The sequence below is a fragment of the Labeo rohita genome, unplaced genomic scaffold (genome assembly GCF_022985175.1).
Source record: "Labeo rohita strain BAU-BD-2019 unplaced genomic scaffold, IGBB_LRoh.1.0 scaffold_583, whole genome shotgun sequence".
NCBI lineage: Eukaryota > Metazoa > Chordata > Actinopteri > Cypriniformes > Cyprinidae > Labeo > Labeo rohita.
The window spans coordinates 9,927-19,231 of NW_026129507.1; positions in this window are offsets into that span (position 1 = coordinate 9,927).

The window sequence follows — 9,305 nt, forward strand, 5'->3', positions numbered from 1 at the left end:
AATGTAATCAATTTAAGGAATAATCTCAACATCTGCTGTTCTATTCCCTTTTACTTAATGCATGTAGGTTTCTAACTAAATATATCAATGTGTATAAATACATCCATGCATCCTACTTCTCAACACAATAATTATCAGTCGTCTTAGTATCCTGACGGTTATATGCAGTTCCAGTGCACTCCCTCTTTAATTTACGCTAACCCTTATGTTATGCTTGGGATCCCTATGACCCTAGACCAACTTTATGTGGTGAAAATATATTATTAGAATTATTAATTTTATTATTATTATCATCCCGAACACAAGATTTTTTTTTTTAATGATAATGTTACTGATGTCCGCTATGACATGACTACCCACATGTGATGACTGGGGTCATGCAGAACCTGACTTTACCAAGTGCGACATGCTCCTGGATCAACATCCCCGTCGACCCCGGAACAACACTCCGATTAACCAATCAGATTTGAAAAAACAGTTTATACTTTTTGTGAAGTTTAGGCTTACAATCAGTGCTTGGTGCATGTACATCAGTATCATTCATATATCATTTCCTCTGATTTTAGGGATTACTCATGGGTAAGGTTAGGTTTAGGTGTAGGGATGTGGTCAAGATTAAATTTTTGGATTTAAATGTTGCTCCAGGGTCAACAACATATGTCGACCCAGGAACACATCTAACTCAGCAAAATCAGGACGTGCCTGGGGTCATATTGACCTCTCTTTCTTACACGTACCCGTACACACAACTTTTTCTTTGTTCTCTGTCACATGCGCACACAAAGTCAGACCAACATACAGGTTCTCACTCTCACATATGTTCACACACAAATCCATTCAGGCACACATACACATGTTCTGTTCTCCTCCTCCCTGCACTTCTGCTTTTGCTTTCACTTTCTGCTGACACTCACAGAGACACTTTCACTCTCTCACACACAGAGGTTCCTTGCTTATACGCACACAGCTGCTCCTTCACTCCCACTCAGTTCGTCCACTCCCACTCCCTCTATCACACACACATAGATCAGATGAGAGAAAAACACCAACCGGCCAGGCTTGGTCTCTGTCTCTATCTGAATGAAAAACCAGTCACTTTTAACTTTTTCTTCATCAACATTTGTGTTTCACAATTTGGACCACGGCATCGGCAACTTGGATTATGTCCAAACAGCCAAAAAAGCCAGGAATATTTTTAGGAATATTCATTGTTCCATTTTCTTTCAACTCTTAGAATTCTCTTTATACACTCTTTACTTTCTGTTATTGCCATCTTTATTTTTTTTACAACTGGTTTTTCATACCGTTGTCATCATAAACAGTGACATAAAACATATAAAATCAGCACATTAAGCTTCATGCAAAGCCCAGTACAGTTAATGTGGTTAGTATCTCCAAGCCAAGCAACAAGCGCTTAATGTATCCACCGCGCACACACACACAGTGCCCCCACTTTCGCTCTCTCTGACACTCAAAGAGATCAACAGAGGTAGAAAGATCAACCAGCCTTGGTTTCACTTTCTCTCTTTTTGGAATGAAAAATCAATCACTCTTTACCTTTTCTTTATTACTAATTGGGTTTCGCAGTTTGGATCACAGCGTCGGCAACTTGGGTGGTGTCCAAATAACCGACAAAGCCAATTCTTTGGAATGTTTTTTGTTCTTTCAACTCGTATAATTCTCTTTATGCACTCTTTATTTTCCATTCAATGTATTTGTCTTTACATTTACTGTTCTTACAGATACTTGTTGATTGTTCATTCCATTTCAACCAGAGAGCATTTACACATAACATATACAGCATACACAGCACAAAGCAGCCAGCGCGGTTAATAATCAGCCAAACAACCAATGTTTCAGTGCACCATCACACACAGAGTTTTTAACATACAATGGACAGACAGAGACTAACAGTTTAACTCTTTCTAGTCTGCAGACACCTGTCTATGCAACCCTTCCGCTGTGGGAGCCCACCAGGGCCACGCTCAACCAACCTCCAAGCGGCTCCCTGGTACCCCTTTGGCACCCCCACTTAGGAAGTCGCTCTTACGGGATTTTATGCCCCTCTTAGGCACTGTGCACCTCTTATGCACACAAATCTCTTTTATCAATCTTTCGCATGCGCGGCTTTTGAAATCTGGAACTCCTTAATTTATGCTTTCTTTACATTTATTTTTTATTCAGTTAACTTGAACTCAATACTTTAGATCCGTTTTTGGTGAAGCCCTTATCTCAGATTACCATCACAGGTTTAGCCTTAGCAGAACATGCAAACAATCCTCTATTCTAATAATAAGTAAAATTGCTTACCTTGTTTTTTTTGGCCCCTTTTTGGTTTGCGTGTCAGCCAGGCCTTCCACCCACGACGGCTCTCGTCGATGCCGGACCTCAGGCCAATCCTGTTCGTGACGCCAATTGTTATGTTGTGGAGCAAAGTTGATGAATTTTCTCAATGAAGTCAATAAATCTCGAAAAGCAGAGTTCCAGATGTCAAAATAAGACTTTACTGAACAAAGCAACAAAGCCGAGATGACAGCAGCTGCATCTAGTCTCCGTCTGTTTGGGTATCCCTTCCCGTGAACCTATCCATGCTCACCAAAACTGGTAATTCCGGTTACTCCTATCTGTTTTGGTGAGCCCACCTGGCCCATCTTCAATGGTGGAGTTTGGTTATCTCGGTCACAATGATCTTGACTCCTCCATCCCAATTAAAAATGACCCTTACTTCACCATCTCCAAATGGTTGGAGGTGGTCACATGGGACATACATCATAAATTGGAAGTTACCCAAAATTCATGAGTTCACTTAAGTTCACTGACATGATCCAGTGAAAATCATCAGTACTGCCCAACAGAATACACATGAGACTCTCAATCTGTTAAGACATCCAGTATTATAACAATCAACATTTTGATCAGTCTATTGATTGCTGTTATAACCATACATTATATGTTTAAGTAAAATAATATCATATTGAGTAAAATAGCATAATATATTTTGAGAATACACAATACTTTATTCATGAAACTGCATGAACTAGCGTTTTCTGACTGAGAAAAGACGTTTGAGAGCGTTTCCAAACATGCCTTGGTTTCATGAGCTAAGATGCCTAAAAACACTATTGGTGTTCCTGGAAGACTCTTACTAAGCGATTTATGCACTTAGGCTCTAACTAAATATGAAATATAGAAAACCTCTAACACATCAAGAGGTGTCTTTCTGCATTGTAAATAACATTCCTTTCATGCATGTGAAATATTTTTAATGTGGGTCAGCTTTATTCATGAAACTGCATGAACTAGCCTTTTCTCAATGAGAAAAGACGTTTTAGAGCGTTTCCAAACATGCCTTGGTTTCATGAGCGAAGATGCCTAAAAACACTATTGGCGTTCCTGGAAGGCTCTAACTACGCGATTTATGCACTTAGGCTCTAACTAAATATGAAATGTATAAAACTTCTAATACATCAAGAAGTGTCTTTCTGCAATAACATTCCTATCGCTTAGTAAGAGCCTTCCAGGAGTGCCAACAGAGTTTTTAGGCATCCTAGGTCATGAAAACAAGGCATGTTTGGAAACGCTCTAAAACGTCTTTTCTCAGTGAGAAAACGAAAGTTTATGAAGTTTCATGAATAAAGCTGACCAACATTAAAAATGTTTCATATGCATGAAAGGAATGTTATTTACAATGCAGAAAGACACTTAGCTGATGTGTTAGAGGTTTTAATAATTTTTCATATTTAGTTAGAGCCTAATTGCATAAATTTATATAAGCCTTCCAGGAACGCCAATAACTTTTAGGATCTCAATTTTGAAACAAGGCAATCTTGTTCGCTCTAAAACGTCTTTTCAGTCAGAAAACTTTATATCATGCAGTTTCATGAATATTTTCTTGACCAACATTAAAAAATGTTTCATATGCATGAAAGGAATGTTATTTACAATGCAGAAAGACACTTCTTGATGTGTTAAGGGTTTTTAATTTGCAAATTTAGTTAAGCAGAATGCAAAACTCATGTAAGCCTTGTGGAACAATAGTTTTTATTAATCTCGGGACTGAAACATAACTAATCTTGGAAACATGAAAATCACTTTTACAGTGGGAAAATGGTCAGTTCATGAAGTTTCATGAATAAAGATGACCAACATTAAAAATGTTTCATATGAAAAGGAATGTTATTTACAATGCAGAAAAACACTTCTTGATGTGTTAGAGTTTTATACTAAACCTATTTTGTTTAGTTAAATGCATAAATCGCTTAGCAAGAGCCTTCCAGGAACGTTGAACAAGTGTTTTTAATGCATCTCAGGTGATGAAACTTGATGGTTTGGAAACGCTCTGGTGGTTTTTCTCAGTGCAAAAACGCTAGTTCATGCAGTTTCATGAATAAAGATGAAACATTAAAAAGATTCATTCTGAAAGGAATGGTGACTTGGGAAAGTTTCTTCCCATGTGAAAGGTTTAGAATTTCAACCAAGAGCTGAGAGGGACCCAGCTGAAGTCCTGTGATCTTTGGGGAATGGAAAGACAAGGCATCAGGGCCTGAAACAAGGCATGTTTGGAAACGCTGAAAACGTCTTCTAGCTCATCTTCTTAGGTTTCTGAATAAGAACCACTGAAAAATGATGCTGAAAGGAATGTTAGTTACAATGAAGAAAGACACTTCTTGGTGTTAAGTGGAACTGTCTTTCTCTTTAGTTGAGCCTCGTGCATAAATCCACAGCTTCTGTATGTTTTTAGCCATCCTCGGTCATGAAACGCTGGCATGTTTGGAAACGGGTTCCTCTTTTCTCAGTGCTCAAACGCTCCCCATGCAGTTTCATGAATAAAGTTGACCAACATTAAAAATGTTTCATATGCATGAAAGGAATGTTATTTACAATGCAGAAAGACACTTCTCATGTGATGGTTTTAAATTTTAGTTAGAGCCTAAGGCATAAATGGCTTAGGAGGTTCCAGGAACGCAATGGTGACTTTCACCTTTGAAACCAAAGCATGTTTGGAAACGCTTGTCTGTGAGCACGGCATTTTGCATCATGTAGGGGATCTAAGAAGTCAATTTAGCTCAAAGGGAATCATTTAAGAATGAACAGACTTCTTGAAAGTTGACCAACATTAAAAATGTTTCATATGCATGAAAGGAATGTTATTTACAATGCAGAAATTCACTTCTTGATGTGTTAGAACATTTATATATTTCATGGATAGTTAGTATCCAAAAAATATGAAAACACTATTTATTAGCACGGTAACAAGGTCAATAGTTTTTTAGACATCTAATTTATAAAACAAAACACAAGATACTTCTCTTTTCAAGTATGAATAGGAATTTCATGCAGTTTCATGAATAAACATAACCAACATTAAAAATGTTTCATATGCATGAAAGGAATGTTATTTACAAAAGAGAAAGACACTTCTTGAATGTGTTTAGAAGTTTTAATGTTTCATATTTAGTTTATAGCATAAGTGCATAAATCGCTTAGACCTGAGCCTTCAGGAACAATCATTTTTTAGAATCCTCACGTTGATGAAACAAAGGCATGTTTGGAAACTTTATATTAAATGTCTTTTCAGTCAGAAAACTGGAGGTTGTATGCAGTTTCCATGAATAAAGTTGACCAACATTAAAAATGTTTCATATGCATGAAAGGAATGTTATTTACAATGCAGAAAGACACTTCTTGATGTGTTAGAAGTTTTATATATTTCATATTTAGTTGGAGCCTAAGTGCATAAATCGCTTAGTAAGAGCCTTCCAGGAACGCCAATAGTTTTTTAGGCATCCTAGGTCATGAAACCAAGGCATGTTTGGAAACGCTCTAAAACGTCTTTTTCTCAGTGAGAAAACGAAGTTCATGCAGTTTCATGAATAAAGTTGACCAACATTAAAAATGTTTCAAATGCATGAAAGGAATGTTATTTACAATGCAGAAATACACTTCTTGATGTGTTAGAGGTTTTATATATTTCATATTTAGTTAGAGCCTAATTGCATAAATCGCTTAGTAGCAGAGCCTTCCAGGAACGCCAATAAGAGTTTTTAGGCATCCTAGGGGAAATGAAAAAAGGCATGTTTGAAAAAATTTTAAACGTCTTTCCTCAGTTTTAAAACGCAGCTTTGGACAGTTTCATGAATGGTGTCTTGACCAACATTAAAAATGTTTCATATGCATGAAAGGAATGTTATTTACAATGCAGAAAGACACTTCTTGATGTGTTCAGTCAGTGGTTTATAATTTTCATATTTAGTTGAGCCTAAAATGCATAAATCGCTTAGTGATTCCTTTAGGAACATGAATACAATGTTTTTGACATCCTTGGTCATGAAACCAAGGCATGTTTGGAAAACTCAAACATACTTTTTATGAATAAAACCCTTAGGCTTTCATGCAGTTTCATGAATAAAGTTGACCAAACATTAAAAATGTTTCATATGCATGAAAGGAATGTTATTTACAATGCAGAAAGACACTTCTTGATGTGTTAGAGCATATATTTCATATTTAGTTAGAGCCTAAGTGCATAAATCGCTTAGTAAGAGCCTTTCCAGGAACGTCAATAGAATTTTTAGAAGGATCTCGGTCATGAAACTTGTCTTGGGTTTGGAAACGCTCTAAAAAGTCTTTTCTCAGTGAGAAAACGCTAGTTCATGCAGTTTTGATGAATAAAGTTGACCAACATTAAAAATGTTTCATATGCATGAAAGGAATGTTATTTACAATGCAGAAAGACACTTCTTGATGTGTTAGAGGTTTTATATATTTCAAGTTTAGTTAGAGCCTAAGTGCATAAATCGCTTAGTAAGGCCTTCCAGGAACGCCAATAGAGTTTTTAAGGCATCCTAGCTCATGAAACCAAGGCATGTTTGGAAACGCTTAAAACGTCTTTTCTCAGTCAGAAAAAACGCTAGTTTGTGCAGTTTCATGAATAAAGTTGACCAACATTAAAAATGTTTCATATGCATGAAAGGAATGTTATTTACAATGCAGAAAGACACTTCTTGATGTGTTAGATTTTATATATTTTATATTTAGTTAGAGCCTAAGTGCATAAATCGCTTAGTAAGAGCCTTCCAGGAACGCAAAAGAGTTTTTAAGGCATCCTAGGTCATGAAACCAAGGCATGTTTGGAAACGCTTTAAAACGTCTTTTTTCTCAGTCAGAAAACGCATTTATGAGTTTCAAAATACAAATTCAAAATGACCAAAAGGATGTTATTTACAATGCAGGTTCTTGATGTGTTAGAGGTTTTATATATTTATATTTTTAGTTGACTAGTCATAAATGTTTCATAAGCATGAAAGGAATGTTATTTACAATGCAGATAAACAGACAAAATTTGATGTGTTAGAACTGTTTCAGTGAGAAAACTTTTTGATAGGATGTTAAGGAGCCTAAAAATGTTTCATATGCATGAAAGGAATGTTATTTACAATGCAGAAGCAGTACACTTCTGATTTAGAGGTTTTTAATTTCATATTTAGTTTCTCTCTGCATAAATCGCTTAGTAAGAGCCTTTGGAACGTTTAGCTGATTTTAAACATCTTTTGAAACCAGTGGCCTGAAACGCTCTAAAACATCTTTTCTCAGTGAAAACGGAGTTCATGAATGAATAAAGTTGACCAACATTAAAAATGTTTCATATGCATGAAAGGAATGTTATTTACAATGCAGAAAGACACTTCTTGATGTGTTAGAGGTTTTATATATTTCATATTTAGTTGGAGCCTAAGTGCATAAATCGCTTAGTAAGAGCCTTCCAGGAACGCCAATAGAGTTTTTAAGCATCCTAGGTCATGAAACCAAGGCATGTTTGGAAACGCTCTAAAACGTCTTTTCTCAGTGAGAAAACGAAAGTTTATGAAGTTTCATGAATAAAGTTGACCAACATTAAAAATGTTTCATATGCATGAAAGGAATGTTATTTACAATGCAGAAAGACACTTCTTGATGTGTTAGAGGTTTTATATATTTCAAATTTAGTTAGAGCCTCAGTGCATGAAACGCTTAGATAAGGCTTTCTAGGAACGTCAATAATGTTTTTAGACATCTCGGCTTATGAAACGAAGGCTGGCTCGGAAATGCTCTCAAACGTCTTTTCTCAGTCAGAAAACGCTAGTTCATGCAGTTTCATGAATAAAGTTGACCAACATTAAAAATGTTTCATATGCATGAAAGGAATGTTATTTACAATGCAGAAAGACACTTCTTGATGTGTTAGAAGTTTTATACATTTCATATTTAGTTAGAGCCTAAGTGCATAAATCGCTTAGTAAGAGCCTTCCAGGAACGCCAATAGAGTTTTTAGGCATCCTAGGTCATGAAACCAAGGCATGTTTGGAAACGCTCTAAAACGTCTTTTTTCAGTCAGAAAACGCTAGTTCATGCAGTTTCATGAATAAAGTTGACCAACATTAAAAATGTTTCATATGCATGAAAGGAATGTTATTTACAATGCAGAAATACACTTCTTGATGTGTTAGAAGTTTTATATATTTCATATTTAGTTAGAGCCTAAGTGCATAAATCGCTTAGTAAGAGCCTTCCAGGAACGCCAATAGAGTTTTTAGGCATCCTAGGTCATGAAACCAAGGCATGTTTGGAAACGCTCTAAAACGTCTTTTCTCAGTGAGAAAACGCTAGTTTATGCAGTTTCATGAATAAAGTTGACCAACATTAAAAATGTTTCATATGCATGAAAGGAATGTTATTTACAATGCAGAAAGACACTTCTTGATGTGTTAGAGGTTTTATATATTTCATATTTAGTTAGAGACTAAATGCATAAATCGCTTAGTTAGAGCCTTCCAGGAACTCCAATAGTGTTTTAGGCATCTTCGCTCATGAAAAAAAGGCATGTTTGAAAACGCTCTAAAACGTCTTTTCTCAGTCAGAAAACGCTAGTTCATGCAGTTTCATGAATAAAGTTGACCAACATTAAAAATGTTTCATATGCATGAAAGGAATGTTATTTACAATGCAGAAAGACACTTCTTGATGTGTTAGAGGTTTTATATATTTTATATTTAGTTGGAGCCTAAGTGCATAAATCGCTTAGTAAGAGCCTTCCAGGAACGCCAATAGAGTTTTTAGGCATCCTAGGTCATGAAACCAAGGCATGTTTGGAAACGCTTTAAAACGTCTTTTTTCAGTCAGAAAACGCTAGTTCATGCAGTTTCATGAATAAAGTTGACCAACATTAAAAATGTTTCATATGCATGAAAGGAATGTTATTTACAATGCAGAAAGACACTTCTTGATGTGTTAGAAGTTTTATACATTTCATATTTAGTTAGAGCCTA